This window comes from Varanus komodoensis, unplaced genomic scaffold, assembly GCF_004798865.1.
Source record: "Varanus komodoensis strain SLA01 unplaced genomic scaffold, ASM479886v1 scaffold1, whole genome shotgun sequence".
Lineage (NCBI taxonomy): Eukaryota > Metazoa > Chordata > Lepidosauria > Squamata > Varanidae > Varanus > Varanus komodoensis.
This window is the reverse complement of record NW_025335268.1, coordinates 26,942,929-26,967,872: the sequence shown is the minus strand read 5'-3', so window position 1 is coordinate 26,967,872 and position 24,944 is coordinate 26,942,929.

The following is a 24,944-nucleotide window of genomic DNA, read 5'->3' as shown; positions in this document are numbered from 1 at the left end:
TTTCACTTCTGTGTGACTTCTGTGAAATTGCGCTGTCAGCTTTTTTTTTTTTTTAAGGAGTGGGGAGAATGCTGCATTTAATTGAGAAAATAAAAGAAAGCTGTGTAACAGAAAAGCAGGAAAAGGACATGCTTCATGTGTGAAGCTTGGATCTTAATTCTACATTGAACATATATAGAGTGGATCGACAGCTGATTAAAAGCATTGCATGGAGATAGTTTAAGTTATGGAATTTCTATGAAAGCATCTTGTCATATGCTCTAATTTAATGGGCAGGTGGGAATATGTACCATTTCAGATACTCATATTAAGGCATAGGTAGAGTAGGAGATGGGGACTAAAATGGACATGTTGAAGGAATCATGGCAAAGGTGATGTTTCAGGATCTAGCTGCTTTGGGTGTCCTCTTCTGGTAGAAATATTTGGAGTTAAATTGCATTTATATCCCACCTTTTTTCCTTTTGTGAGGCATCCAAGATGGCTTACATAGTCTTCCTTTACTCCATTTTATCCTCACAATGACAACAACACTGTGAGGTAGCTTAGGCTGAAAGTCTGTGACTGGTCCAAAGCCACCCAGAGGGTAAGTGGAGAGTAGAACCCAGAACTCACAGGTCCCCAGTCCAGCCCTCTCACCACCATAACACACTGGCCATCAAGTCAATGAATAAATCCTTCAGTAGGAGCAATGTTGTGCTGAGCTGTAAAAAGCATTCAAAGAAATACAGCAGAACAAAATGTGAAGTAGACAATATCACTTGGTGGTAGAACACATGCTTTACCTGCAGAAGGTTGTTGGCATCTCCTGACAGGGCTGGAAATACTCTGGTCCATCCAGCTGGATGGACCAGTGTCTGACTTGGTCTAATGCAGCTTCCAAAGTTCTCACAAAATGATGCTATAAATAATAACCTCTGGCTTTTTTGAAGGGACAGAAGTAGGGGGATTGGGGTTGCCAGAGCTCCCACTGCAGTTTCATGAAACGAAAACCTGCAAGTTCCTAGGATGCCCACGAGCAAATCTGGGAAATATTGTGGTGAGGAAGGAGCATTGGTCAACTTTGACTGCTAATAGCTTCAGCTGGGAGCATGTCAAGGTGGGTGTCCAAGCTAGAAGGTAATGAGACATTAACTGAGAGGTGTTCCTACTGGAGGAGAGACCATCAATGTGAGCCTGGAGTCTAGACAGTCCATTACCAAGTGCCCAGGCCCATTTCTAAGGAGCAAAATGAAGAAATGCAGGCAAAATAGAAGCTCAAGGGGGAAGGAAAAGCTGCTATGAGAGGAAAAAATGGCAAAAGTGCTGATCTGGCTGGAACACAGATGCTCAAAGGTAGGGAAACGAGGAGGAATTTGAAACACCGGAACTGGAAAAAAGAGAAAAAAGCCAGAGAACCAGCAATTACCTTGGGGAACACTAAAGTGCATAAGCTAAGTAGTAAAATGTTTTTATAGTTTTATACAAAGTATCTACCACAAGTGTCCTCAAATCACCTAAACAACCTTTCACTTTATTGATTTAGAAAATAAATCACAGTTGTGATTCCTCCAAACTTTCCCCAGAACTTTGACGTTCTTCCCGCTTTCAGAAGCTGGTATGCTTAAAGCATAAAGCTTTGTGGCTTTCCGCAAGCTATTTCCACTTTAATGCATGCTCTTTTAACAATACATCTGTGGTTTATACCTCATTTATATTACAGCAATTACCTAGGCCCCTTGGCTAGGAAGCAGGGCTCCAGTGAACCATTAATTACATTTAATGTAGAAATCAAGGCTGTGGCCCATGCTAACCTACTTGTTGCCGTAAGAGGTGACTTTTTCATTTGCTTACATATATGGGCCTAAAACATACATGTAAGTATATTTTTGATTTGGTTCCAGTGGCCATGGTGGCTTGCAATAAGGATACTAGTATGAACAATTCCTGCCATACTGTGGGTTTTTTCTTTCCCCTCCCGCACGGGGTAAGCATATCTTCTTAATGGGGTTATGTTTGTAGACCTGACCCTGTGACAGCTAAAAGACTGTCACTATTCATTTGTGGCCTTGTTCATATAGAGAACTATTTCAATGAGCAACAAGCATGCCTCCTGCTACTTGCAGACCTAGCTTCTCACTGAAATAGGGCAAGCAGTGGAGGGAGAGTAACGACGTTGAAGTCACAAGTACCTGCAGGTGGCCTTCATAACTACATGGAACATGGTCCTCATGGGAAAGCAGCAGTGTTATTCTTAAAGTACATGTGAAGTAGGACCTTAGATAGCTTAGTGAGCTGGGACCCAGCAGGATACATGCTTAGTATGTGGAAGTTCCTTGTCCATTCAAAAGGATCAGGTAATAGGTGACTGGGAAGACCCAGCCTGCCCAGACCCTGGAGAATTGCTGCTGGGCAGAGAAGAAAGTGCTGAACTGGATGGACACACTGTAGGACATACCTGGCGGCTGGCATTGGGCAGAGCATACACACGTCCTGAGCATACACACAACAATAGAGAACCTACAGCAGAGTCATGCAACAACAGAGAATCACCGTGACCAGAGATTGAGCAATCTCTCTCCCAAAAGCCCTGAGATAGACTGGCCGACACAGAGAGCACATGGATTAAAACATGCCAGTCATGAACCCAGACAGGATTTTCAACCCAGTAAGCAGCTGTCCTTGATACCTGGCCATGCAGGGTATAAAGGGGGACTCCACCGTGGTTGCCATTTTCCTGTGATTGAACTAATTTTTGAGAGTAAAGAGGGTCTTCCAGTCTCTCATGCTTGTTGCGCTTCATTGGGCCACGTGCACCAGGGTCTGGACCCCTTGTGTCCAACAGTGTTACCTAGCCTGGTATGAGGCAGCTGGCTATGCACAAAAGGAAGCCACACTATTCTAGGGAATTACATAAGAAGCACCCAGCACTGCGTGCCTTTGCTCAGGTGAATGCAGCCCATGGGACGAACCTTCTTAGCTAAAGGGTTGTTGGCCCCAAATTAAGTGGACACCTGAAAGTAGTTAATGCATTCCAAGCCAGCACCCGGTGAGCACACAGTACTCAGAGGTTTTGTGTGGTACAAGCATTTAACCTGTTTTGTTAAACAACAACGTACTGGCTGCTTCTTCACAAACAGAGACCCCAAGGGAGCTTTAGCCAGCGACGGTGCCAAAAGCTTTGCATCTCCCAAGATGCAACCACTGTGCTTTCCATTCTGTTCTCTCCTCGCCCACATCACCATGGCCTGCAACTGGCAGGGATCCAATTTTGCCCCTCCCCCAGCAGTCAACAGAGGAGAAGAAGAATCTGGCATTTCTTCTGGACTAAGGGGAAGCCCTCCAACAAACCAGGAACAACAGCTGCGGCAACAACAAAGACGGTGTCATCGTCCCTAACCGCTTCTGTGCCATCTAGCGGGTTTGTAGGCTTCCACTGGGCTGTGGGGGAAGATGGCTCCACATTCTAACCAGCTTGTGCTGCTGCCATAGCTCCAAAAATTACAGTATCCGTAAGTGTCCCACATAATATTAAGCATCCATGTCAATAAGAAAATATGGCAGGAAAGTAAAGAGGGAATTGCAACAAGCCACAGTTTTGTCACATGTAACACAGTACTAGGTCATCCAATTTTATTAAGTTTCCTAGCACAAATAAACATATAAACAAGTATTTACCAAAAACAACAACTACCCCAATATTTAGAATGCAATTTTAACACATTGATTACAGATGGGATATTCATATGTCAGGACAGAAAATGGTAATTCTGATACATAAGAAGTCTAATTACAAAATGCGTTTCCATCTTGTGATCTTTCTTCATGGTAGACAAGTCGTAAATAGCAGATTAGCTCTTGCAGCAAAGAATACGACTATTTAGATTTGCATGAATCTGCCAACCGAGACCAACAATCTGTACATCTGACAAAATGGGCTGCAGGTCACAAAGGCTTGGACTGCAATCAATTTATTGGCTTTTAAAGATGCCACAAGACTCCTTGCTGATCTTGTTAACAGGGACTTTAAAGGCTAGTTAAGAAGCTGTGTGAAAATGTCTTTTCTTCTATATTCTCTTCCCGCTCATAACTATTTGTCTGAATGCCTCTATGGGGGTGAATCAATAGAAGTAAGAGAAAAAGCAATTTAAAGTTGGTAAATAAAAAGTATGAAAAGCTGACTTTAAAGATTGAATTTGAAGTTTTGTGCAGTGCATCTACCTCTCACCAGGATATCCCGAAAAGCAATTTGTGGCAACTGTGCGCAGCTGTTTAAGGCTGAAGGTTCTACCCAGAAAAGTTCCAGCTGGTGAAGCAATTGAAGGCTAAAAGGACAGGATGGGACTGAAGGTCTCTTCCCCACGAATATGATAGCTGCCCTGCTAGAGACCTGGACACTTCAGATGCCAGGGCTGGTAGAAGCTGGCCCTGGAAAAATTCAATAAATAAGTGTTTGACTTCACCAGTTATTTAATCTCTCGGAGTTTCAGCTATTTTATCCAGCAGGAAAACAGAATCTATATTGCATTGACCTTGTGTCAGTAAGCCTTTGAGCCTGACACTGATTTGGATGAGCAGCCTGATGGCTCAGAATTTATAGTTCCTCAAGAAACAAAGCAGTCTGCCATCCAGCCTCGCTGAGGGAAGGGCAGGTGTCCATTCAGTTGGGGCTAAAACTTCACAGGGATGCGAAGTCAGTTATGAAAATGCAAGTTGACATGCATGTGAATAGGAATGGGGCAGAAGGACCACCTGCTTGCCTGCCTCAGTTTTGGCTGCATCCCTCCCTCTTCTGCCATCTTGTTCTCCTCTCCCAGGGAAGAAAGAGATCACTGAGGAGCCAGAACTGGGGTGGCCGGTGATGGAGGACACCGTCAAAGATGAGCGGTGCCCTGGCTTCCGGGGTGATTTTCTTCCAAGCTGCAGAGGGGGCAGCGACAGCAGGCTGCAGGGAGAAATGAGCCCTTCAAGCGTTTTCCCAAAAGCTTCACCTTCCACCTCTGAAGAACTTCTGGCACTCAGATGGCACAGCCAAAAAGGCCCCATTTATTCTGGGGCTGAGCCCAAAGCCCCGGGAGGGAGGGATGATGAGCAATATGGAGACTAAAGGCAAGGAGATAAAGGAAAGGTACAGAGTAGGCAACAGTTAAAGCACAAACAGAGTGGGCAGTAATGGAGAGCAAAGTCCGAAGAGAGAAGGCCCAGGAGCCAGGCAAGGAACTAAGCTGGAGGGAGCGACTCTGTGGAATGTCTTCACACAACTGGGAGTCCGGGTATGTGACTAGGCTACACACATTATATACTTGGTGAGATGAGGGATCTGAGAGGGTTAGGTAAGGTCAGGACTAGGTAATAAGTCTTTCATGGAGGTAAGAAGGCAACCGCTGAGTTCTCCTTGCTTCCCCATACCTAATGTAGGGTGCACTGCTAGGCAGATTTAGATGGTCCTATAACTGAAATGTGGTAAGACTTTTTAATGTGATGGCAATGGCACCTTTTGAGACTTGAACAGGCAATAGCAATGCTGGAGCCAACCTGCAGCAAGAAGAACAATTCCATTTACTGCTGCATGAGCACCACAGCCGGTCTGAAATTTGCTCTGATTTTGATGCAAGATAATGTAATGGTGAAGTGGTGCTGCACTCAAACTTCACATCTAGCACTGACTCAGGTCTTTATCCTAATAGTTCTGCTTGGATATTCCATTCAATCAAGGGTGCTTCATTTTCTCACCGGCAAAATTGCATCCTTGCACGAGCAGCAAACAGACAGAATGAAGATGTGTGACTAGCATTTCAGCCATAATCTCCGCAGGAAGCCTGTGCCCCACTCTCCTTTTTTATCGGCTGCCAACTGAGAGCAAGTGGGAGGTCCGCTGAGCAGGAGATGGGAGATGTGAGCACAGTTATTCCCTGTTTTCTTAGAGATTGAAATGTAAGTGCTGCTCTTTACAGTCAGATTCCTTCCAACTGCTTCCCAGCTGCAAGGGGGAACTTTCGTGGAATCTCTTAGCATTGCAGAAGTCAGGAGAGCAGAGTTAAAAGCCCAGGATGAGCAGGGAGGTGGTGCAAATGGATCAAGCTTCCTCAGAGGGTTTCCTTGAAGGCTCGGGGACAAAGCAGGAGAGTTCCCTGCATTCATCAGCCCAAGCAGGACAGACTGAGCTCTTCGTGGGCTCCAGGTTCAGCCATTGGTCATGGGTCCCTTCCTCTGCTCCCAAAACTGAACTCACCCATGACACTGGCACATGCATGCACAATGAGTCAACAGCATACGACAATAATTCAGAAGCATTTTTGCTATACCATAGTTCGTTGAATACTGTCTCCCTTGCTTTCCTGGAACCAAAAAACTAAACAGCTTCTCTATTTCCAAATACAGAATTGCCTTTTATGGTACAAATGCAAGCTTTCCCTTTTATACTATGCAGACACAGAAAATATAAACACACATCAAAGTTTGCTCTCTCTCTCTCTCATACACACCCCCCCCTACATTAGACACAATGTAGACAGCCTCATTGCCTCAATCAGACACATCAGTCAAACAGGGTAGACACATAAAAATGCAGAACATTTTGCTGCCTAAAGAGGACCATAAAAGAGGACCACTTGGTGACTTGGGCCAGTCACTTCCTCTCAGCTAAATCAACATGGCTGGCCCATACTTACCCTCACAGGGTTGCTGTGAGGGTAAACATGGAAATTCTTAGTTCCCATGGGCAAGGCAAAACAGAAATATCATAAAATGGAGTAAAAAAACCTCCTACCTAGCATGTAAAATGATCACTGATGTGCATGTGCACCAGAGGGCGCTCTGCTTGGAAATGTATTCCGTAGAGATCCTGCGGAGGGAGCTTGAAGACTGACACCAGCTCTTATAACCAACTCTTACAAGCTTTAAGCATTCCAGAGGTGCCAAGCCTCCTCTTGCTTCTCATATGTCCCACCGATCTGCTTTCATAGAAAAATAGAAACAAACCGAGCCAGAAGGGGCATCCTGGACCATCTAGTCTGACCTCGGCTCCCACTGGCTCCACTCATGACATACCTGCCCTCGGCATGGGCAGCAACTCAAAGAACCTCCGTTTACAGCGAAAACAACAAAGAGTCCTGTGGCATCTTAAACACTCACATGCGGGAGTACTGAAGTGCGATGTGTGTGCAGGTGTCTGGTGTGTGATAGCGTGGGTCTGGACAACGGCAAGCAGCCGTTTGGTGGCAGTTATGTGACCACGCACAGTTTGGTTCCTGGTCCTGCTGACCCGTCGCTCGCAACAGTCCACCCCAAGGCCAGCTTGCCTTCGGACCAAAACAATGTCATGATCACTGGCTTTTTAAAAAAGTGATTTTTAGAAAAGGGAACTTCTTGCCAATTACGTAACTCATCTTCTTGCCAATGCAGCATTGTGAATATTAATGCAATTTCTGTTGTTCTGTCCAGTGTTACTTCAGCTCTTCCACAGAACGAAGTATATCTGCTTTCCCTTGAGAGATTAGTTTACATTTTAATGGAACTTGCTGTCAGATCACATTTTCACAGATATTTACTCCAAGTTTTCCATTTCATCTTCTCAGCACAATAAGCAGGCCTTGCCTCTTATTTCAACCCAGCCCCCTTTTTATCTTCAGCAAAGTCTCCTGAGTTTTTATTATTATTACATTTGGAATGGTATATTTAGCCATGTCTTACAGATGAAGCCCCAAGTGCATGATTTCTTCTGCCCTTCTCTGGATATCTGGCTTTCTCTCCTATAAGCTTTTCAGCTCGTGGCCTCAACATGAGTCTCGCTGCCAAATATGCAGGCCAACACCTTAGGTAAGGCTGAGGTGTTAAACATGGCACCTGTGGGCAGCCACGTGTTGGCGGACTCCTCACTTGGCACCTGCCAGGCTCTTCCCCACTAGGGATGTGTGAAGGACCCATTTTTGGGATTGGAATCCCTCACATTCCCTGGCCTTGTCTTCCCAGTCTCTGGTCTGTGCTGTCATGGCCGTGAGTCCAAGTTCCTGGTGAGCACATCCAGTGTTTGTGTGCTGCTCACCAGGAACTGAGCCCCACAAGAGCTCTGCACAAGCAGCGCCCCTTCCCATGTCATGTGCAGCAGCCCTTGTCTGTGCTGTGCGTGATGTGGAAGAAGGTTGCTGGCTGCACAGTGCTTCCACGGACTTCCTCTCCGCTCAGCTCTCTTTCTGAGACTGGGCCAAGCATGAGAGGAATCCACAAACACCGGAGAGACAGATTCCGGGGGCTTTGTTGCAACACTATTCCCCACACATCACGTTTTAAAAAACGAAGAGCAAAATGAAAGGCTTCCTTGCAGTGCTATCCCTTTTTGGATTCAAGTCCTGCATTTTGGAGTTCAGATCCCACTTCTACCTTGTAGTCAGATTTTTGGGCAAATTACTTTTCTTTTACCTCTTTGGGACCATCCATGTCCACTATGGCAGCCATTTTATGAATGGGCTAACCACCAATTGTGGCCATCTTGTGAGACACTTCCTCGGGATGTGAAACATGTCCACATACTGAAAACAGCTGGGAACCCCTGATGTGGGCTTTGATGCAATAAGACTGGAAACTGGAGCCCTGTTTAAACCGCCTTGTGGTTTCTGCAACCTTTACAGACAGTTAAACTCCAAAATTAGGTCACATTCACAGACATATTTCAGATAAGGCAGGAACTGCTTTCATATAGCAAGAACAGATGCTGCTTTGGCCTATGTGAGAATACTAGAACAAGTCTGTGGGCAACTTTATATTGGGGAACTTGCCTAGAATATGCCGACCCTTAGCAATCTTGCAGAATTTTTAGGAAAAAAGAGATGTGAAAAGTGGAAAAGAAAGCTGCAGGTGTAGCTGACCTGTCATGTGGGCCAAGAAACCGTCATCATGGTGTGACTGAAGATGCGCCGAAAGGGAAGGGTTGGGCTCTGGCCACCTGGGCAGGCACATCGGAGCTGAGACTGCCGTCAGGAATCTCTGGTTTAGAATAGAAAGCTCCAGCGAAGCGCCCTGCAGCTGCCTGCTTTTCCTGCGTGCGTGCTGGCACACAGACCGAGAAGAATGAAAGCTGTCACAGTCGCTTTCTATTTGGTATTTCTTGTGGCCATGAACAAAGAACGATGGAATGCAGCCTGGTCTCTTTTTAGTCTGCCTCAGTTTGGTTGCATGGCACCGTAAGAAGAAATGGGTTTCCGTGGTCATTAATCAGAAAATTCATTTTATATTGGCCAGCCCAGGTTTAAAACTAGACTGCTAGATCACTTTCCAAAGTAGTTCCTAGCTCATTCATGTGGAAAAGTACTTATTATCTACTGAAATTTCAGAGAGGTGGTGTGAAGAAAATAGATATGCTTTCTCTTGAAAGTGCTCAAATGGTTCTGCAACAGGATTACATCTGCCAGAACTTTAAAAAATGGTGTTATTTCTGCCTCATTTTTAATCCGTTTTTTGGTTTATGGATGTAAAGGCCTTCAGGGAGTGCCAGAAATCCACACGATGTTCCTGCATGCTCCATCTTGCGTTTGGAGCTATGATTCAGATGGCAGATGTGTACAATCATAAGTAACAGCCAGACAACTCTCTTTTGACTCCTCATTTGAAGAGGCTCAAGAGGGCAAGTTATTCCAGCTAAGGTCAGTGTGAACTTAAGCTCAAAAATATTCCTACCACATCCACCTGTTTCTGACTGAGGCATTCCAAAAAAGAGGCAGCGGAGTAAGGGTTTGTTTATGCCTTGGGTTAATTCCCCACCCCGCTTCTCCTTTTCACATCCCTTTTTGGAATTCCTGCCATCACAGATGTAACTTTCGGTTCAACATAGGATCTGTTTTCACCCATTAAAGGAAAACTGCTGCTCTTGACACATGGTAGGAAGATATTATTAATTACACAAGGCAGAGCATGTGGCGAATGTAGAAATATTGTCAATGACTTTACTTTCCACTAGAAAAGCTACTCACGCTTAGTCAATACGCAGATAACAGACAGCAGAACCTGCCTCCCCTTGCAAAATCGAGTCTAATGAATTGAAACTCTTACAAAGGCATAACATCCAGACATGTTCTTTAACGACGTGGGACGACCGCAGTCTATGAGTCACCCTTTGCTTCTAATATTGCAAAACTGTCATGTCTAAAGAGGGCTGCCAACATTGTTTTCTGGCCTGATTCTTGTGCTTTTCAGAGCTGCATCAACCCATCGCTTCAGCAGCTGGAGCTTCCCCAGTCCCAATATAGAGATGCAGTCATGGAAAAATGGCACCTGTTGAATGTCTTTTTGCTGCCCTCCCCCATCCCAAAGCTGATAGCCATATGTTCAAAAGGCCCCCATGGTCATATCTCTCATCAGATCTGATTACCAAGATAATGTGCCTGAGAGTGCTTTGAACATTTCGAAAGTGTTGTTATTGTGGTGGGTTAAACCCCTCATGTAGAGAAGCCCAGAAGCAATTAGGCAGGTGAAGGTTTTCCTAGCAGGGAGATAAAGTGATTGCCTACTTAATTTCTGGATATTAGGCTATGTGTAAAAGCACACAAGCAGGACAAGTAGAAAGCTGGAAGCCTTAAATCAGCTTTCCTGCTGTCCTCCAGATGTTTTGAACTCTAACTCCCATTAGCCTCTGCCAGCAGGGCTCATGGTCAGGAATTCTGAGAGTTGCTGCTGAGAATGTGTGTGTGTATGAGAGAGAGAGAGGTATTTTATTTTTTGTAACTGGGGGTTATTTTTGGTTGTAAACCATCAAGAGAGAGAGCTTCCTGTAGCTTAGAAAGCTGGTATAGAAAATAAGGAAAATAATTCTGTATGTTTAAACTGTAAGGAGTATTCTCAGATTAACTAATTGCTTGCTGAAGGTGTAGCTGCTCTAGGTGAATTCTGGGAAGAGTGAATCGCTTATTCTAGGGCTGCCAACTTGTCAGCCAGCCACTGCTGGTTAGCCAGCCCCACCGGCAGCTTGACACACAGCCATTAGCAGGCGCGGGTCTGTGTGTCTGTGCCATGCAGTTATCCCCTGGCGGTCTCCGCGCATCAGGTTGCTGCAGGAGGCGCAAGAGCAGGCAGGGCCTTTTGTCCCAGGCAGTTTCCTGATCAAGAATCCTTCTGCAAAGGGCTTGTTCTGCTGAAAAGAAGAGGTTGGACCATCCACGAGGACACCTTGCCATGACTACTAAAGTGCTTCCAAATGGAAGGCTTCCTGCATCACCAGTCAAAAGACATCGTGCGGCTATTCTGTCTTTCCCTGCTGGTTGCATTTCCCATGGTAGGTGGGGAAATGGACAGGGCATCAGGAAAAGATAGACACCTTGCGAATGGAAGCTGGCATCACCAGGACCCCATGAATTTCCATGAATAAGGCATGAGAAAAACTTCATTTGGAATTATCCCTGGTCAGCTGTTGCAGAAGAAATCGGAGTGGCTGCTATTCAGGTGGATCCTGGATGCCTGTGAAACTGTATCTCCATTCAAGGAGCCAAATGACCTGATGCATTGTCACGGCACACATGATGCATTAAAATGATGCTCCTGGAAGTGCAATCGTTAAATCAACCGCGCTGTTCTCCAGAACAGTTTGAAAATGCAGTGACACAACGGAGCAACTACAAAGTTTCTTGTGTACATAGCTGAGGGCAGAACATCTCTGACAGATTTCAAATGGTTCTTTCTTTCCTGGCTGTGTCTTGAGAGCATTAATACTGTAAGACAATAAAGAGACGTGTGTCTCCTTCACAGTGTTCATTGTGAGTGGGCAGTCACTGTGAAAACAAAAAACCTTCTTCCAATAGGAACCGAATGCATTATCTACAGATCTGGCAGGAGACCCTATCTAGATTTTGCGTATGGACTTTTTATGAGCTTTGGAAGTGACAGCTCCTTGCTCCTTCTGGACTTAAGTGTAAATCGATTTCTTGTGGCTTTCAGCTGAACCCAAGTAGAGGAGATGCTACTCGACTTCTTGACAGTGATAAGATACTAGGTGCCCTAGGAAATTGTGGCTTGAAACAAAAACCAGTAGACACAAGCATACGGATGGAATCAGGTAGACAAACACAAAGGTTAATGCAGAAGGACGTAAAGGTAAATTCCTGTGACAGTGGTAGTCAGCTTGAGAAATGGAGACTTCTGACCTGCCATTTTAATTCGAAGGCTGAGGACCAGTTCGTGCAATCCAGGGAGAAACGCCACTTTTCAAGTAAGCAAGAGTCCTTTGACAGGAGCTACATGCATGTTGTACCAGAGCTCCGTCTAGGAGTGCATCTCCTAAACGACAAGGTTCTCTTCTTCCAGATGCAATGATGGCAGCTAATTTGGACGGTTTTGAAGTGGGGGTCAGACAAAGTCATACCTGGGCAACCACTTCCCAGCATGGGCATAGCTTGAGTGAGCATGACAGGCAATAATGTGGCAATGGAGCACTGGGGCAGCTACAAGAGCAGCTCTGTACATTTAATCAGCACGGGGTTTTCCTTTGAGTAGCCGTGTGCATGGATTTATTTTCTGTTAGCTGCACAAAAATAAAGCGCACACCATATGAAAGAGGCCTGAAGGCACTACTCTGTGAAAGTTTAGAAGGGAAAAGGCCTACCAGGCCCAGCATACCACAGCCACTGGGCATCCTTGTCTAAATTCCCATCTAAATTTAAATAGGATTGTGTCCTAAGTGGACTTCTAGTTTTCAGTTTGGCCCTGGGATTTTTCAGGGTACCCTGGAAACTTCACCAGAATGCCGTGAGTCAAGCTGAAGCTTTGGAAAGGTCTCTCCCAGACACTGGGAATCCTCTACTACCTCTGCTCACAGTTGTTCCTCTGTCCTTCCATGACAGGACACAAAGAAGGCATTTTTCTTTTCTCTTTTCTTCCTTCCCTCCATCATCCTGGATAACATCATACAGGGATGCAGGAACTATGGGAGCCATAGTTCTTTGAAGAGTACCCATGTCCTCACCATCAATACAAATCAAACATCTTCCCTTCCCTTCCCTTCCCTTCCCTTCCCTTCCCTTCCCTTCCCTTCCCTTCCCTTCCCTTCCCTTCCCTTCCCTTCCCTTAGACATGCACATGGTAGGCATGAGCAGAGCCAGCTGGAGTCAGGGTCAGACTAGGACCAGGAGGTCCCTTCTGACTCGCTCTGTTTCTATGTTTCCCTTCCCTTCCCTTCCCACCCCACCCCACCCCACCCCACCCCAACCCACCAGTGAAAGGGCAGATGTTTCCCTTAGGGAATGTGTTTGGGGAGCTCTGCTCTGAACAAGGGACTGCTAATATAGAAGGGAATAAACTAATGTGCATTTCCCTCCAATGATTATCCCCTGCCTCACTAAAGCTGTTAAATCCAGAGCCTAAAATTATCTAATTACACCATTGCTGGCTATGAAAGTGGGAGGATCTGTCCAGCAGGCATGGGCAAAGGAAACGTATATGGCAGAGTGATGAGTCAGGACTTCTTCTCCATGGGTTGATCCAAGTGGGAGAAGAGTGTCGGAGCTTGTAAAACTTCCCCTCTGGTTAATCAAGGCTGTATGAGCTCTTGGAGTTCATTTATGGGCATGAGCCTGGGGAACTTCATTGACATCGCTTCTTATGACTAAAGCTTTATAACCTATGTTAGCTCATACAAGCCTTGGCATGATTGTCCCTAAACATTTGCAATAATATGCAGCCATTCTGTCCATTAATTGTTCTCTTAGTCCTCTTGATAAGGTTTGTAAAAATTAATGCTTTCCAGGATAGTTTTATCTTTGGCGCAGAACAGCACACAGTGATTGCATGGATGCAGCAGTTCTCAGGGTAATCCTTCATGAACTCACAGTTCATCTGCAAAGCAGCTGGGGGACCCTTGGTTAGCTGTGCCACCATGATAAACGTGGGTTGAACATGTACTGCAGCAACCAACCAATTACTTGTCATGTTTTGACAAATAAGCTCTTCCATGTGAATCTGTTCATTGTATCTATATTTGGTTTCATCACAAAGCTGAGATCTTAGCACAGCACAAAGAGCAGTCCTTTCCTTTCTGGTAATCTCTAGGTGGTGCTACGCTACAGCCGAAAGCACAAATTTACAAGCAGAAAGCAAGCTTTTCTTTCTCTTTCAGAAATAATGCTCCATTTCCCCCACCCCTTGGAAAGTTACTCTTGGAAGACAGAAATGAAACTAGGCTCTTGATGCCGAACAATGCCTTTCACAGAAAAGTTCAATCTATGAGGTTTTGCCACTGACATTCTCAACCAGTCTGGTTACAGGAATGAATGCTGTGTGGAAATTCCCAGGAGTCACAAGTTTAGTCAAATAATATCTGCATAATGCAGAAATTGGACTAAGATGTCACTTCACATATAGCTGAGAGAGAGAGGGAGAAGCAAAGACCAGATTCTACATTCCTCTTTCATGATATCTGTCTCCAAAGGGTGAGTGATCATGGCAGTGGGAGCTATTTGGGAGAAGAATGAGGAGGAGAAAAACACTCCGAATCATAAGGAAAAAATGGGAGGATATAAAAAGTTAAAAACAGCATTCAGTGAGTGCAAAGTTGTGTCACGCCTGGGAAACACAGCAGAGAGTCTGTGCTTCAGGTTGCTAAGCAAAGGTGTGAAATTAGTAAAAATAAATCCCCAAAGGACCCATGGAATAAAACCAAACAGTGGGAAGTAGATTGGATACCTGTTATATGTAATTATGTCTGAATCTCTTGCGGCGCAATACCATTACATTTGCACCATTGGTGCTAAACACATATGCTCACACAATACATTTTCTGGACTTTTTTTTCCCTTTGCAGCACTTTGAAGGTTTAAAAGGAACCCTTTAAAATACTTAATGCTTTTCTTTTTGGAATGTGTACTAAAGGCCCTGCACTGTGGGGAAGACTCCCATAGTTTTTGTGCAAAGTGCTATATTCATCACCTGAGACCAGCCATCAGTCCCACATCAGACAGGGGAGTTGCCTGCTGGCAGGAGGTGCATCCATGCTGAGCAGGGAGAGCTGTGCTGCACTTGCAATTATTCTCCCTTGAAAGTCTCCCCATCCAGTAAGTTCCAGCAGGTTCTCAAAATGTCTGGGGATACTCAGTGTGTAGACAAGAAAGTCCATCTGCTGCTCTATCGCTATTCTTCAACTCAAGGTGTCCAGATGTTCCAACCTGGCTGTGCACACACCTTTCAAGATGCTTTGTTTTAAGTGGAAAACACCCAGGTGGTGTTTTAGGATGTGCTCCTCCACTTCCAGATGGGTACAAGCGACTTATCAGAGATCTCTCTGAAACTATCCCCAAAATAAGGAACTTTTGTGCTTGAAGGGGAATGAGCAATTCAAAATAGTGTTCCCAGCAACTCAAAAGAGTATTTTTGCTGTCATGAAAAAGCACCACTCATGGGACAGTTACATAACCTGGTCCACTGGCATCTGGATTCTTTCCTACAGCCTAGCAACCAATTTGTGTTTTATTGTCTGGATTCTGGAAGGGTCTGTTATAGCAGGCTTTGCATGGATGTTTATCTTCCATTGATAATTTTGCTCATGATTACTCATTTAAATATTAAAAAAATCAAGGCAAATGAAAATCTGAGTAAGAAAACAGGTTCATCTTTCTGCAACTTCTCACAGTTTTGATCTGTATGTTGCCAATGATGTACTTGCTGCTGAAAAGAGGAAGTGCTTTGTGTATTGTCCTTGGCATTTTCTACTGGTACATAAATAATTGTATCCTGTTTCACATAATGTACTGTCCAGAGGAAACTGGAGTTTCTTCTCCTTTCCATTCTAGCAGAATAAAAACAGGCAAATGAAATGACTGCAGCAGGAAACACAAAGTCTCCTAACACTCTGTGGTGGTGTTTCGCTTCACAGTGTAGATAACAAAAAGCTTTGCAGGGTTAGACTAATTTATTGTAGATTAGGGACCTGGGGGCCTTAATCCACTTTATCTAGCCCCTCAGGGGTTAATGAGCCACAATTCCAGCAGGCAAATCTGACTATGTGGGTGTTTCCAAAGGCCATGCCCTTCCCTTTAGCCACGTCCCATTTTCCCAACCACCTGTCACTCAATAGTTCCCTGTATTTTGTGCAGGTGCCCCCGCATTCTAAGTGGTTAAAGTGCCTTCCCTAAGAGTTAGTTAATCGCAGTAGAAGCTTTTAGCTAAATTATGCTGGTATTCTCAGCCACATCAATTTTGCCTTTGGCCCCATCTACCACTGGAATATTTAACCTGAGATTTCAAAATGAAATTTGGACCTTCGGTTGAAAGAGGTTAAATAACACTGCCATAGATGAAGTGGTCATCCACATTTGCCATGAGCACAGGGAGGAAAAACAGAACTTTTTACAAAGTAAACACCCAAGTTGGGTTCTTCCAGCCACTTACATGGATCAGAAGCAACACTGTACTTTTAATAGGAACTGGGAAAGGTCTGGTTGTTTCTTCCTCTGTAACTATTTACTTATTTATTTACAATATTTGTATACTGCTCCATAAGCAGGCAGATTGCAGGGCAGTCAACTGCAAAAACTAAAAAACAGATAAAAAAATAATATATTAAAAAAGAGGTCCTGTTAGACCCGAGGCTGGTCAGCAAGAAGGTTTCCTGGACCAAGGATGTCTTCAGCTAGTACCAAAAGATGGCGCAAGGATGGTGCCTGCCCAACCTTCCAAGACAGGAAATTCCACAGACAGGCAGCCACCATACTGAAGTCCCTTCCCCTGGCGGGCTGCAGTCAAGCTACTGGCCACTGTGAGACCAGCATGAGAATATACTCCAATGACCCCCATGACCTCTGCAGGCTGCTAAAGGAGAAGGCACCCCTTTAGTTATCCTGGTCCCAAGTTGTTCAGGCCTTTTAACATCAGTATGAGGACCTTAAATTTGGCTATCCTGACTATGTCAACATAAGCATCAAAAATAGATCCATGGAAAACTGTGAATGCCCCATAAGGTATTGGTGGTTTCATGGTGCAGAAAATCTTCATGGCAATGGGGGCAATTCTAGCATTGGCACCAAATCAAGCTGGAAAAATGTCCTTTGCCAAAAGAAGCCCAAAAGCCCCTTTCAGCACGCTTGTGCCAACATTATGTCGTCATGAATGACCCCAAGAGCTGGTGTCTATAAAAGTCCCTTGAGAGCTATTCAGGGAAGATGGTGGGGTTCTTGGAGTAATTTGCTCTGCAATCCTAAGAACATTACTTTTCTGTAGGAGCAGTTCTGGCTCTCCCAGCATTTGTTTGTTGCTGTGCTACTTCCTGCTTTTCATGGGGGAGGAATGAAAGGAAATAAGGAACCTCAGTGTACACATGAAAGCTTGAATTGCTCAGTGATGCATCATAGGATGCCTATTATATTCTCAGATAATACAGTTGGTATCACTAACCAGAGCAAGAGTTCAGTGGCTGGAAGAGAAATGCTGCCCCAGGCCTTTCTGGGATTCTCTGCTAATGCATACATCTGTTCTCCCTCATGTGATGATTGTCTACAATTTACTTCCCTGGGTGTGCATGTGTGAAAAGATTCTATCTATGCATACACCTTTACATGTGTAACAGTAGAAGTTTTTCAAGCTCCCCCAACCTGGTTTCCCCTTGATATGTTGGACTATCTCTCCCATCATCCCCAGATAGCATAGTCATTGGGACTGGGGATGGTGGGACTTGTGGCCCAACTTGTCTGGAAATTAATGGGTTGGAGAAGGTCATTCAGCTGGAGCTTCCTTCTGTCTATCATCTACCAGAATCTTACAAAGTTGCTTCCCCTGCTTTTCTCATCACGCACACTTCTACGTAAGTACAAAAATATACAATTTTGATGGTGAACAAGAAACTGCACAAAATTCAGGATGTCACTTGTGATGAATGAAATCATCTGGAGAGCCCCATGCAGCATTTCTTCCCACAGAAGTATTTCCTTTGTTCTCAATGGCCCCATGGACTCGTAACTTTCTCCATGTTTCTCCTATGGAAATGCCTGGGACCTGGATTTTAAGAGCTGCACACAGCTGTTCGAAATCCAAGTTCGGTATTCAGAAGCTTCAGTGATGAGCCAAAATCTTAGAAACAGATTTTAAAGTCAGTGTATAGACCAAGACTTAGCCTATTCTAAGCCTATTTTTAAAAACTCACACAGGCTGAACAATGGGGGGTCATTCAGATCTTGTTACCTTGAAGACCACCAAGAGCCAAGAAAACTCCCCCATAAATCTAAGGGCAAGGAGAACCCAGCTGAAGAACACAACTAAACAATTGCACATGCGACTGGACGGGTTTGGGAAGGTTCCTCGCAGACCCCCACTGAGGCAATTTCCTCCTCTGCCACTTTATCAGCTGGAGATCGCCAGTGTTACAGTTTCGTAAGTTGACAGTCAGTGTGTTGAAAAAGCCAAATACATCTGATCCTTTTAAAGTATGCACATTAATAAAGGGCTGGATTCCTTTAGAGCCCCCTGCTACTGTGTTGGGATTAATGGAAGTGGTTGATTGGGGAATATTACCAATCAAGTAACAGTCCTATGAACATGAATAGATGCTGATTGTGCAGAGTTGCAGAGTCGCAACAGCATGAAGGACTAGTTGTTGTGTAGTGACTGATAATGTTCATAAGGAAAATAGTATACTTTGTCCATGTGAAATACACAACCTACAGATAAATTCCGTGCATTGTGTAGGCAAAATGCTCATCCTTGAATGAGAACCAAACAAAGGTAAAATGACTGTGTACATGGGTTATAAAGTGTGTGCTCTCTCTTTGACCCTGTGTCCTTCCCCAGCCTGAGCTGAGATGCTCCACTGTTGTCTTGTAACTGATTCCATCCAGTCATGATTAAGAGTCAAAACCGTTCCTAATTCACACACAAACATCTTATAAAACATTGGAGCAGGTAAGAAGCTGGGGGTACATCTTCAAAATAGATGAGCTTATGGAAGCTATATCTGAAATGGACAGCAAAATTAGGCTTGTGGAGTGCAGTCCTATGCAATTTGTCCCTCTGTGGAAGGAAGGCAAGAAAGAGGAACATCGGAGGCATTTTTCACCTTGTGTTCATGCTCTGACTTCTGATGCAAGTGAAAGAAGAAAGTGCAAAAGCAGGACTACAACTGAATATTAAGACAACAAAAACTGCAGAAGGATTTACAGAACTTTACTATTAACAATGAAGAAATTGAAATTGTGGAAGGTTTGGCTCATGGTGACTGCAGCCAAGAAATCTGAAGACTGACACTTGGAAGGACAGCAACAAAGGAACTGGAAAATATCAAGTATAAGGATTTTGCACTGGAAAACAAGGTCAAGGTAATCCATACTATTGTATTCCCGATCTCTATGTACGGGTGTGAAAGCTGGACAGTGAAGAGAGCTGACAAGAAGAACATCGATGGATTCAGAACATGGTGCTGGAGGGGAGCTTTGTGAATACCCTGGACTGGCAGAAAGCCACACATGTGGGTCCTAGATCAAGTTGAGCCAGAGCTTTCTCTGGAAGCAAAAACGACAAAGCTGAGGCAGTCATGTTTTGGGACACCATGAGACGGTAAAACTCCCTGAAGAAGACAATCAGGCTAGGAGAAGTCAAAGGCAGAAGAAGAAAAGGAAGACCAAATATGAGACAGATTGGCTCCATAAGGAATGCCACAGTCCTGAATTTACGAGAGCCAAACTGGGCTGCCGTGGATAGGACATTTTTCATTCGTAAATTCGCCATAAATTGGAGATGATTTGACAGCACACAGCAACATCAAAAGCTAGACCGGCCTCTAAGCCCATCCAACTAGCTTATCTCTCTGTGGGCAGGAATGGGAGAGGAAAGACCAGTGGATCCATGTCTCCACTCACTCTCATGATCGCTTTTCTCTTCCCCAACCTTCTTTTCATTGTTACCTTTAAATAAAAAGGTTCATTGTGGCAACCTTGGAAGAGGAGCTCCTTTGGAACTTTCTGCAGAATCAGTAGTAAGTGCTTGTAGCTGTGTCTAAAGGTGTGTGTGTGTGTTTGCATGTGGGTGAGTGAGAGGATGCACACCATTCTATAGTCCCGGAAATACCAGAGTCCCAGATCATTCTGTAAGCTCAGAAGGGATGTAAGCCTATGCATCAGTGGGCTGAAAAAGTCCCACAACTCCCAACATTCCTCAGTCAGCCTTGGCTGGGGAATGCTGGGAGATGCAGGGCATTTTCTGTCTAAACATAAATAAAATAAAATAAAATTTGAATGAAATAAAAATCTTAAATAAAAACAATACTATGATTCTCTAGATTTCGTCGCATCTATTACATGGCCTTCCCCAATTTGGTACCCTCCAGAAGTGTTGGACTACAATTCGCACTATCCAATACAGGATTCATCTTACTATTTTATTTTGCCCCAAAACGATGAGGAACTATAGTTGTTGCCTTTCATTCAAAAAGAGCCCCTATGCCTTTACCACAGGAGGCAGAAATTCTAGGCATACTTTCCCCCGTCCTCATTCAGAAAATCCAGCTTTCTCTGTGCAAAGATACAGCGATGGACAAAGCTACACCTATTGCATTTTGGCTTGCCAGGCATCCTTCTGAAGTCTCTCTGAACAGGCACTGTCTGAAAAATAAATAAAACCGTGTAAAAATGATTGCTTATTGGGCTTTCGGCATTCATGAGATCTTGCATGTCCCAGTGACCTAGTATATGCCTTTGGCCACAGCACAAGTGTGACTTCTTTTCCTTCCTCAGCATTTTAGGCTGTGTTATTGATTCGGAAAACCAGTGTATGTTATGGTCAGCCTCACTGACACAATTATTTATCTTCTGGTCAGGGACTTTTGGGTTCATACTGATTTGCTTACTTTGAATCTAACAGCTTTTTACTTCTGGAGATGAAAAATATGACCAAGAAAAGATCAAGGAAGATGAAAAAATGTGGTGTTGCACAAATGGGAAGATTGGAAAGGAACGGAAAAAGCTTTGTTAGCTCAAAGGCAGATCAAATAATCCTTTGAAAACAGTATTACTCAAAACATCAATATGTGTACAGTTATTGTAAACCAACAGCAGCAGCAACAACACAATGACCAAGTGGTTGGGTCTTGAAATGGTGAAAAAGGTTTTCAGGAAAGGGATGAAGAGGTGACAGGGCAGTTAATTCCATTCTTGGCATCAGTTTTCACTGCAGAAGAAGTTGGACAGTGCCCCATATCTGAACTGCTTTTTGTGGGACCAGCAACGAGACTGAAGAATTAGGTCAAATCAAGATGACAAATATAAAGCTCTAGGGCTTATTGACAAAGTCAGTTTTAACAACTATCAATCTGGCATTCACCCAAGAGTTCTTCAAGGTGTTCTTGTAGAACCTTCAACAAAAATGTTGTTCATTACTAAAGTAAGCCTCTTTCCTGAAGGATATTGGGATGAGGCCAGGAATGTACGGGCCCATTAATCAATGTTTGTCAGGTAAATGGTGGATTGAATAGAAAAATCAGTACTGAAGGAAAGTCAGTATTCAGCTTGGCTTTTGCAAATCATGCCCTTCCACTCCAACTTTTGCAGTTCTTGGAGGGTGGCAGCCCCTAGGTGAGGGAGATGCCCCAAGGAGGGATACCACACGCTTTGACTCAATTGCAGCTTTCTATCCCAGCCAAGATGAGCAACACCTGAAGCGGCTGAAGGAGGAAGGGAGAGAAAGGAAAGGGGCTGAGGATAAATGGAGCACAGGAGAGAGGATGGGGAAGGATGCACAGCAGAGGCTGCAATGGCAGTGGGCGAAACGCAGGAGGTAGAGGGAGCTCACAGGAGGGGCAGTGAGAGAGGGAAGGACTGAGAACAGGTACATGTGCTGCTTCTGGCTGGGGCATCAGATTACCAGCAGCTTAAGTCTGACTCCGTGAGAGAAGGGAAGCCCACGCTGGTCCCTTTTGCCAACAGACCCTGGATAGAATTGAAGAGCCCTCTTGCTAGCACTCATTCAGAGAGTCAGGAAGACAAGTTATGCACAGGCTTCGTGCCACCAAGAGAGGCTGCTGGGGAGGCCACCTTGGGTTTTTCCCCAGCTGTTCCACCAGGAGTTACTGAAGACAGTGCTTCTTGCATAGAGAGGAGAAGATCCCTGGCATGATGCAGCCTGTCATAATATTGTTTGGAGTTCTGACTCCACTTTTGTTGGAGTTTAACTGGACTTTTGGTACACATGACCAAGAAGCATTCAGTAAGTCTGTTAAGTGTCATCCCACTGATGGAAGCACTGAAACAGAGAGCATTTGACATTCCTCTTATTCCAGACCCTGTGGCAGATATGTTTTGCAAATGACCCAAATTGCACAAGAGTCAGATGCACCAAACAAACAAACAAACAAAACTGCAACAAAACAAAACACACAGCCCATTTTGGTAAATTCTCTCACTCAATTTACTTAAGTAACTCCAGCAATCATAGGAATGAGAAGACAGGCTGCAATTGCATGTGAACTCTGGATGTAACCCTACTGAACACAGTGGGATTTAGGGCTATGTGAGGGTTTTGATAGGGAGCTGAAAATCCTCCAAATGTTCATGATAGGGCTCCCCATGAATTCCAGTTTGTTAGCCCTGTGCTAGGGCCAACTAACTCTGGCATGAGTTAAGCCAGCTCATTGAATTCTGTCAGATGGACTGCGATATTCGTTGGGAGGTTTTTTTGAATCACTAATATAATGGACGCCTGTAAGCACCTGGGGCTGTAGCATTATTTGTGTAGAATTGGCCAATTTGTATGAACCATCGCGTGGATTGCAAGTCCTTATATGTGCAAGTTTCATTAGCAATTAAAATATATGCTCAAATTGTGGTTTGTCTCAGAGAAGGACATCTGTGGGAAAAAAGTGTCCACCCTTTTCCAATGTTCCAACAAGCTGTATTTTCCTGTTTTGGTACATCTGTAGTGGGACTTACTTCTGCACAAGCACACATAAGATCGCACCATTAAAGAAGCAGAAAGTAGGAGTACAGGAATTGTTCTCACAACAGAGAGAACTGAGGCGTGTTCCACATACCCTCCCAGTAAGGATTTGCACTAAACTGGGCAGGAAACTGAAGCAGATTCCTGTGAGATCAGGTAATGGACAGCTTTTTTTTTTTTGCATTCAAGCCAGAATGCTAAACACCCTTGCCTGGGAATAAGCCACACTGAACCCTGGCTTCTCGGCGTGCCTGTTTAAGGTTACTCTGTGCATGAGGTTGCTAGGAAGTTTGCCAAGCAATATTCATGATCCATCTGCACATCTGCCCTTTCCATATTCCACCCAGCAGCTTCTGCTTCTCCTAACTGACCATTTCTTCTGCCATATCCACAACTCAGACCTGAAGTCTACATTCTGCAAAAAAGTTTAACATGAGGAGAAGCAATGCAAAGGGAAAAGTATCTCCCCCTTTTTGCATAATTTATTTTGAGAATAGAAATTGTAGGGTTTTGGCAGAGAATCTGGACTTCTGTAGCACAGAATTTAGTGCCAGGTATGAATGTCATTGTGTACATAACAAAAAAGGGTAGGGTTATTTGGCATGGTAGTATTCCCGATCGTCATAACATTAGATTGCTTATGGGAGCAGATGTTTCTGTGACTCAAGATGAAGAGGCATCATGTGACTGATGCAACAGCACCAAAGCTGGTTGCCAGAATATTCCCTCAGCTTTGTAACATCTTGCAGTTGCTGAAAGATAAATTTCCTATGTCACAGTTCTATTTACCAAGCATAGAGCAGATGTGTCTCTGTTCAAAAAATGCATCCAAGTCTTGGAATGCTTTTACAGGTGTCTTTGTGCTTTATTCCAAAGGAAGGTCAGCAAACTGCTGATTAATCCAAAAAATCAAACAAATAACTCCCCCACCCCCCGCCTCCCCCAGTATCATGATTGGGCAGTCAATGAGGAGGCAGTGACTTCCACCAGCTTGCATGGGACCAGATATGCTGAATCATCCTTGAAAAAATGGTGTGGTACATAAGAATGAATATTAACGGGTCTCATTCCCCAGGTCAACCGTCATGAGATTTTTCGTGTCATTTTTTCAGGAGTGGAGTTTGCTTCAGAAGTGAAGGGGTCTGAGGCAAAAATATGAGTCACAGGCAAGCGGCCGTCTCTGTAGGGGAAACTGTCTGCTTCTCACCATCTGGAAGAAGACAAAATTCCCCCCACCTTCCCTCGGCCTTCCAAACAATAGTAAATAAGTATTTAATAAGTATTTAACTTTCAGGACTACTTTGCTGCTGCCAATGGCACCCATGCTCTCCTCGAGTCCAAGTACATCATCCTCAATGCTGGTGAAATTAGCTTGGTTCCTGAGGCAGAAAATCGTACAAACACCTCTTTCCCTACCCCTGGCAATAAAAATACAATATATTACAGAATGGACAATTTGCTGCCCTTTTGTGACACCCATGTCATCTGCCTCAAAGAACAGACTTCTAATTACATTTGGTTTTCCCGCATTTATGCTGACAAGGATAAAAGGGTTTGTGTGTAAGGGTGGAAGTTACTCATTTTTATGACTGGTCTTTCCAGCTCTCTCCTCCATCTTCCCTTCCTACAGTTTCAGATGGCTGATTATCACACTCTTCTCTTTCCTGAAACTGGCTTGACCCCATGAATTTTCATTCATGCCTGTGGAGATGTCAGTGTTTTTGCATGGCCTGCTCATCAGAATTTGAGCTGGTGCTTGATCCAGAGAAATTCAGTCAAGTTTATTTTCTGCATATCAGCCGGTTGATAAAGACACAAAAGCAGTCCAGGCTTGGTTTTATCTGTGATCAGCTTATAGTACCGTATGCAGAGATAGCCTAGGTTTCCATGCTCTTGCTTGCTTGCTTGCTTGTTACATTTCTATCCCACCTTTCCTTCCTTTCAAGGAATTCAAGCCAGCTTACATCATTCTTCTCCTCCTCTCAATCTTATCCTCACAAAAACCACCCAGTGAGGCAGGTTGAGCTGAAGTCTGTGCCGGGTCCAAAGTCATCCAGTGGGCTCCATGGCTGAGTGGGAAC